The following is an 8,172-nucleotide window of genomic DNA, read 5'->3' as shown; positions in this document are numbered from 1 at the left end:
ATTGCCGAACTCCAGAAGAAATAATGCAAAATATACTATACACACACATGCATGCTCACACACACACACACACACCCCACACACACATATTCGCTTTGTAATAAGCGAGAATTTGTCAGAAGGCCTCCACGAAAGCGAAACGACCCACGTTAAACGACGAAAACAGTGAAGTTTCGGGGTAACAGTCTGATGCTTTGAAGATACATAGGTGATTGCTCAAGAAAATTGGTCGTAATTGACAGTAACTTGAATAGTGCCAAATACATCCAGTTGCTGAAGGGCAATTTGATACCAGACTTGGATGAAGACAAGATTTTTCAGCATGTCACAGAACGCGGGCAACACAACAGAGTCTGACTGATGGTGCTACCGTATTGAAAGACTGGCCAGCTCAGAGCCCTGACTTAAATATTATCGAGCAAATGTGGACAGAACTAAGGAGAAGAGTTCGTCAGAAGAATCCACGCAATCTTGAAGAGTTGTGAGAGCTCAGCCACAGAGAATGGCATCTCATACCTGTGATGATGGTAAAGGATTTATACACATCTTTTCCCAGGTGCATTGAAGCAATTATTCAAGCTACACGAAATATTAACAATGTACAGTAACTTCTTGAAATGAACATTATGTGATAAATTTTCATTATAGACATTTTGCTGCTTTAAAACATTGTATCTTGATTCGTTTATGTGAGGTGGCCGAAAACTTTTGTTCGGCCATTTTGGGTGGTCGTCTTGCATCTTCCCTTCTCATTCAGAACCACTACTACAAAATATAATGGTTAGGTATGGAAATGACTCCAACAGGGCCAATGTTTCATCTGTAAAAAATGCAATGCAAAACATCTACTTATAAGTTGGCAATTAGTAGAAATTTGCAATAGTTCAAAGTGGCCGAAGACTTTTCGGCGGTACTGATATATATATATATATATATATATATAATTATTTGGTGTCTCTATTTTATCAATCTGTTCATATGACCTGAACGCTCCTCATACAATATTACTTAGAAAAGCCATACTTAAATCCTTCTTAGACTGATTTCGCACACCTAAAACTAGAGATTATATAACTATATCTCCGCCAATAAAATTTTACTGATATGGAAATGAAACGTATTATCATTAAATATTTACATCACCAACTACAGGTGTTGAGTGCTACGCTCTTTCATTTGTTTATCTACTTGCAAACTGTATGTGAATGTATACAAACACACACATGCATACATACGTACATACATGTGTGTGTGTGTGTGTGTGTGTGTGTGTGTGTGTGTGTGTGTGTGTGTGTGTGTGTGTGTGTGTATTGTGAAATACCATAGTCTTCCTTCGTCTGATAAGATCCAGACGTTCCTCCTTTTATTTATTCTGTTTTCTATATTCTCTTACTTTTCTTTTTATTTCAATGCAACATCATAAAAATCTATTAATAAAAGTGTTAGCATAAAATGTATGCAACATTTAACATACCATCTTTCCTCACTCTCAAATATTCTTCTTTTCTCAAGCCACAAATCAATTAAGTCCTACATACATACATACATACATACATACATACATACATACATACATACACGTAACTCTGCCAAAACTCATAAATTACATTTAATTGAAATATACCGAAATTCTTACAGGAGCCTAACTCCACTTCCTTTTGTCTTTTCTTTCTTTCCTTTTTTGGGGGGGAATTCACGCACAGTGGAAGCTGTTCATTATAATCCTTCATTATAATGAAGCTGTTCATTATAATTCCAAATAACGTTATCAACTGGTTATTGCTATAAAAGCTAGTGTGCCACATACTTTTATTTGTGTAATGTTATCATCCGATCATTGTTATCGAAAAGGTTTTGGCCAAAGTTATCACATTAAACGACTTCCACCATGTACATATGTGCATGTATGTATGTATGTATGTATGTATGTATGTATGTATGTATGTACGCACGTGTGTGCGTGTGCGTGTATTACAAAATCAGGTCCTTGGTCTCTTTTGGGGCATAGATCAACGACGAATTCCGGATCTGGGCCTTCCTCTCCATTTGTCCCAGCTCCATCCAGATTTCACTTCATTCTCTAAGTTCCTCCACCAAAACTTGCTTAGCTTTCCTGTCTCTTTCTTTTCTCTAATGATTCTATCGAAGAGATAGCCTGACGCTCCTGCACGGGACCTTCTCAGGTTGTCTCCAATCCAACGATTCTTTTTCTTCGTTTATTCTGTCTCAACAGGGTTCTGTTCGGTTTTGTTTCCACAAGACTATATTGCTGATTTTCTGCAGCCAAAGAATATTCTTGGGGTAGTGGTTGATAAAGGCCTGGGTCCTTTTCTGACTTCACGACCTCACGTCTGAATTGAAAATGCGGATCTTAGACGGTGACTACATGCCACTAACAAAACTCATTAAAGATGAAATGCGCGTCTAGCAATCTCACCACCGATTTGAGACGATTTTTGCCTGCTGCAAGCCCTGTGCCGGCGCCACACACACACACACACACACACACACACACACACACACACACACACACACACACACACACATACACACAGAGGTAGATTTGCATTTCTCATGCTGGTGTAGATAAATGATAAATGTCGGAAAATATACGAGTGATTAGTATAACTTAATTAATACTCCTTTAAAATTTAATATTCATATTCCAAGGTTATTCATGAGTGTGTTTGTATGTGTAAGTATGTACGTACGCATGAATGTATGTATGTATGTATACGTGTGTATATGGTATGTATGCATGTATGTATGTATGTATTTATGTATATATGTATGATCTTACATTTTTATATTTATTTATTAGAACTTTCTAGATGGAAGAAGCTGCTTTATAGTCAACAAACAATAATTTATTGCTGAAATCTGCATAGCAACAACGATAAGCATTACATACTAAACTTTAGGAAAATATTGCGTATTTTTACTGTCCCTCCTACAAAATTGTCTCTGTAAAGCTGGGTTACATCCTTTGCCAAAAAATCCTAGTTTTTCCAGATTATCACTTGAAAATTTAGTAACATATAATCAAGAACATCATTTGGAACTTGAGAAAAGTCTTGCATATTTTTACTGTTCCATTGACAGATTGCACTTGTAATGTACGAATTAGCCGGTCGATTTCTCTTTCTGAAAATCCCAGTTTATCCAGATTCTCCTTTAATCATTTACTAACAAAACCTAGTGCTGCAATTATTATTGGTATGAATATGAATTCATAGTCTGGATATGGAAGCTGGAGGTTTCGAAGAGGTTGTCCTTTCTTTGATTTTCAAAGAGATATTTATATCTGTAAGGCATTGACATCTATGACGGTACATACCTTTGCCCCTCTGTCTCAAACAACAATATCCGGCCTGTTATGTTTACATTTGACAGAATTTATGATCGGAATATTTCACCAGTATTCCTTGAGTCGGCATATTCCATAACAGAGGGATTTTCTAAGTTTATGAATGTGTTCTATAACAGAGGGATTTTCTATGTATGTAGGTATGTATATATGAGCGAATGTATGTGGATGCATGTGGATGTATTCATATATGTACGAGTGTATATGTATGCGTGTGTACATATTCCAAATATGCATAAACGCACACATATTCATAAGAATAAAAACCAGTTGGTTGTACATACTACGTTTGTAAATAAATATATGTAAACAAACATGCATGCAAACATAAATGCTATCGTGCATACATGATAGAAGCATTTATATTGTTTATACTGATGTATTAACATACGCTCATGCACGAGCATGCATGCGCGCGCACACACACACATTTAATGTATTAATGATTGTTATTCGATACATTCATATGAAATACACTTTATCACCTGGAATTAGTTTAGCCACAAAAGGTAAACATGCACGACGCCTTGTGCCGCGATTGCTGTTGCGACACACACAATGCAATGCGTAGACCTCTTTGCAGTCGCGTTATCTACTAAAAATAGCAGCAATAAAAATATCTTCTCTAAGATTACATCTTGCCTTCTGGGAAAACGAAGGACACATTGGATAATATAGCCCTGCGTTCGTTTTATTTGTTTCTTTGGTCTGGCGTAAGAGGGTGTACCCATGCTCTTCGCATGCCCTCGAAAGCCTGTGAGGTCGTTGGCGTTCAAGTTCCTCTTAAACAGTTTCAAGTCAACGACTGTAAGAAAAACATGTGCTTGTGGAAGGCGAAGTAATTCTCTAGGGCCTATGCACGCGGTTGAGGTGGATAAAACTAGGCGCAGTGGGTTATGTAGGAGTTTGGGACGGTAAAATGGGTACAATATGGATGATGAGAGAAAGAAAGGTAAATTGGAAGTGGTACCTAAATGAAGGTGGTACGAGATTAACTGGGTCCGAAGTGCAGAAGCCACAGTACCAGTGGTAAAAATTGTAGAAGAAGAGACAGCACGTCTGTTGACCAGATGTTGGATTATGTTGTTTAAAAGAAAAACAAGTTGGACCCGACTAAGACAACTTGGATCTTAAATCTGCTCAATCAGGTTGACTCTGGGTTAAACAACAACAAAACACGACCATATAAACACGAATGCCAATATTTCTCACATTGTAACGGCAGTAAGCATCTGTTTAAATCATCTCAAAATTATTGCACTAAAATTAATGAATACCGACGCTTCACTCACAGCATATAGCTTTAATATCGTCAGACATTGTATAATACAGTCTAACCTGTGAATAACGAACTCTGTCAATAACGAACTCTGTCAATAACGAACTCTGTCAATAACGAACTCTGTCAATAACGAACTCTGTCAATAACGAACTCTGTCAATAACGAATTTTCTCTCTGTATAACGAATTCCAAAGAAAAGTTCGCCTTTGGCAGATTTTCATTAAATAAATATAATTTTGGTTTTTGTTATTTTTTGGTCGTCTACAAAGAAATCACTAACACTAATAGACTTTAAGGATCAAGGAAGCACTTTTGATTAATAATCGATCCGAGAGAAGTGAGACGAGATTTTACGCTTTTTCTGCGTTCTTTTACGCCTTCTACGTCACTTTCTACGTTTCTACGCTTCTTCTTATATATATCTCTCTCTCAATACCACTATATTTTGTTACTTGGAGATTTACCCATCTGCATTGTTGAGGCTTCCATCAATCAAGAAAGAATTTAAACACGAAAATACTACAGCCAATTGAGTCCAAGGTAGATGAATCACTTATTGAAGAACTTCAAAATATTAGATCGCTAAAAATCCTAATAAATGGACATATCATCAAACAAAATGCTCTGGAAATTGCGAAAGAGAACGATGAAAATGAGTTTAAGGCCAGTAATGGGTGGTTAAATTCCTTTTTTTTTTTTTTTTTTTTTTTTTTTTTTGAGAAATAATGTTAAATTTAAAATTCAAACGGGTACTAAAGTTGACGTGTCTGAAAATGAAATAGATAAATTTCTTGATAAATTTAAAGACAAACTTCTTGAATATAATGCAGAAAATATCTTTAACACAGATGAGACTGCATTGTTCTACAAAAAATTCCCGACAAAGGTTATGTTTTTCCTAATGATGATAATACAAAATTAAAGGAATCAAAAGAGAGAATTACAATATTATTGACTTGTAGTGCAACTGATGAGAAGTTTAAACACCTTTCTATTGGAAAAAGTCTTAAACCTCGTTGTTTCAAGAATATTGACATTTCGGAACAGGAATTTTATTATAAAAACGAACAATACAGCATGGGTGACGGAAAACAGATTTTCTTTTTACCTAAAAGAAATCAATTACGAATTTTTTAAACAACCGAGAAAAATATTATTGCTCCGTGATAATGCAGCACGCCACAAACACAAAGCTTTGAAATATAGAACTTTTTCTTCTACCCCGGAAACACAACTGCAAATTTACAACCTTTAGACCAAGGGATAATTTGGTCATTCAAGTGCAACTACAATACGATTTTTATTAAAAATTTGGTTAATAAAGAAAGATGTGAAAGGATCAATTCAAGAAGAACATCATTATTGGATGGTATTTTTTTAGTCAGTCCAGGCATGGGATTCGGTTGTAAAAGAGACAAATGTAAATTGCTGGAAAAATTCAGGTCTCCTAATACAGAATTCAGTGAGTGAAGATTTGCTTGAAAAAACATCAGTTGGATTGACTTTAGAAAATGGGGAATACGAGCTGCAATGCTCACTTAAGGAACTCAAGGAATTAAAATATGATACTGTTACTTTTACTGAACTACAAAATTATGAAACTAGAGAAACAGAATGTTGCAATAATCCAGATGAAACCAAAAATTTTACAAGTCAAATGATAAATTCCAAATTTCTAAATAATGATATGGAAGAAGAACAAGTTAATAAAGCTGATTTTAAAAAGTACTTTGAATTAATCAATGAACTTAAAATTCTCAGTTCAAAGGTTTGCCCTACGAGTTTAAAGCACACATTTTCATCAGAAAAAGATATTAACAACCTACTTAACAGTAGAAAAAGACAAAAATACATTTTTGAATTTATGACACCTACAAAGAAGAATTGAGCATCATAGACAAGAACACAATTAAGTCTTAAATTGAAATTTTTACGTCTTTTGTTTTTACATTGAATAGAGTTGAATTGAACTAGTTTTAGTTCACGAGCTATGGCCATGCTGGGGCACCACCATTTGGTGTTGCTACATAATTTTTACTTCACTAATTCTTTTTAGAACTTAGCATTCGGTGCATGAGGGAGTTTGACGCCACTGCCCTCATTTACACTTCCTGCTGTGAAGTTGGCTCATCTGGGACACTTGACAGTAAGAGGTCCAGTTTTTATTTTGAAGACACCTACATCCACCCCATGCAGGTCTCTCAGGTCCTTCGGGAGGATATTGAAGAGCTGTGGTCCTCTGAAGCCCAGGTTGTTGCAATATCTTGTACTATATTTTGATGGCAAAGTGAGAGTCTTTGGCACTATACAGTGACGCCCCGTTCTAGTGTTAGTGTAATTCTCAATGCCAAAGTTTGGGACGAGTCCCTCTAGGATCTTTCAGATGTATATTATGGCATTTATTTCCCGCCTACGCTCTATGGAATTGAGTCTCAATCTCTTCAGTCTTTCCCAGTAGCTTATATGCTACATAGAAGCTATCTTCGTGTAACTTCGTTGGATTGCCTCAAGTTCGGCAATTAATTTTACACTGATTGGTGACCATAGCTGGGAGCAATAGTCAATGCGACTTAGGACAAATGTCCTTCAGAGGACCACCAGGGATTCCTGATCTCTCGTTTTAAAAATTCTAAGAATCCATCCTGTCAGCCGCCTGCATTTCATTGCCAACTTAGCAACATGCACATGGAGGATGCATCATTACTCATGTAAATACCCAGGTCTCGCACTGACCGTGTCTCTGGGATTGCAGGTCCAGTGTATTTAACTGGTATTGAATTTAGCTTGCATGCTCATAGTATAAGGCTTGAAACTTTTCAGCATTAAACTGCGTGTTATTCTTCTTAGTCCACTTCTATATTTTATCTAACTCACGTTGCAGATGCATAGTGTCTTTAGGGCTCTATGTCACTTGTGAGACTTTTGTATCATCTGCATAACTTGTGATTGTGGCTCTCTGTGTGGCTGAGGGCATATCTGAAAGGGGCATTATGAACAGTAGTAGTCCCAAAACAGTGTCTTGCGGAACACCGCTCACTATTTGCGTGTCATTGGAGGTGGCTCCATTGGCTACTACTGCTTGATATCTATCTTTTTTTCAATCTCCAACAGTTGTATTTTCAGGTGAGATTTTTCGCTGCTTTCAATTTGTTTTTTTAGGTGATTTGATACTTTTGTACGCCATCTCATATTCTGAGTGTCTTCACACACACACACATATATATAGAAGAAAGTTCAAACGGGGAATTATTCCATTCATTATCATGTTTATTAGAGATTATGAAACAAATTATACTTTACACTTCTATATTTTATTGTGCGTGTATATTCCTTATTTTTACTTCTCGTGTCTTCTGCCTTTCTATTAGAACCGTTTATCTGTGAATTTACTTAAAGTGAAAAACCGTATGCAACAGATAAATCATCTTAATAACATATATTTGTGTACCAGACATTTAGCTGTTATTTACATTATTTACATTCGACGGATATTTGTCCTCATCTTGTTTGTGTGTGTGTGTGT

The sequence above is a fragment of the Octopus bimaculoides genome, chromosome 5 (genome assembly GCF_001194135.2).
Source record: "Octopus bimaculoides isolate UCB-OBI-ISO-001 chromosome 5, ASM119413v2, whole genome shotgun sequence".
In the NCBI taxonomy this organism is placed as follows: Eukaryota; Metazoa; Mollusca; class Cephalopoda; order Octopoda; family Octopodidae; genus Octopus; species Octopus bimaculoides.
The sequence above is the reverse complement of the archived record's forward strand: the minus strand, read 5'-3'. Positions refer to the sequence as shown.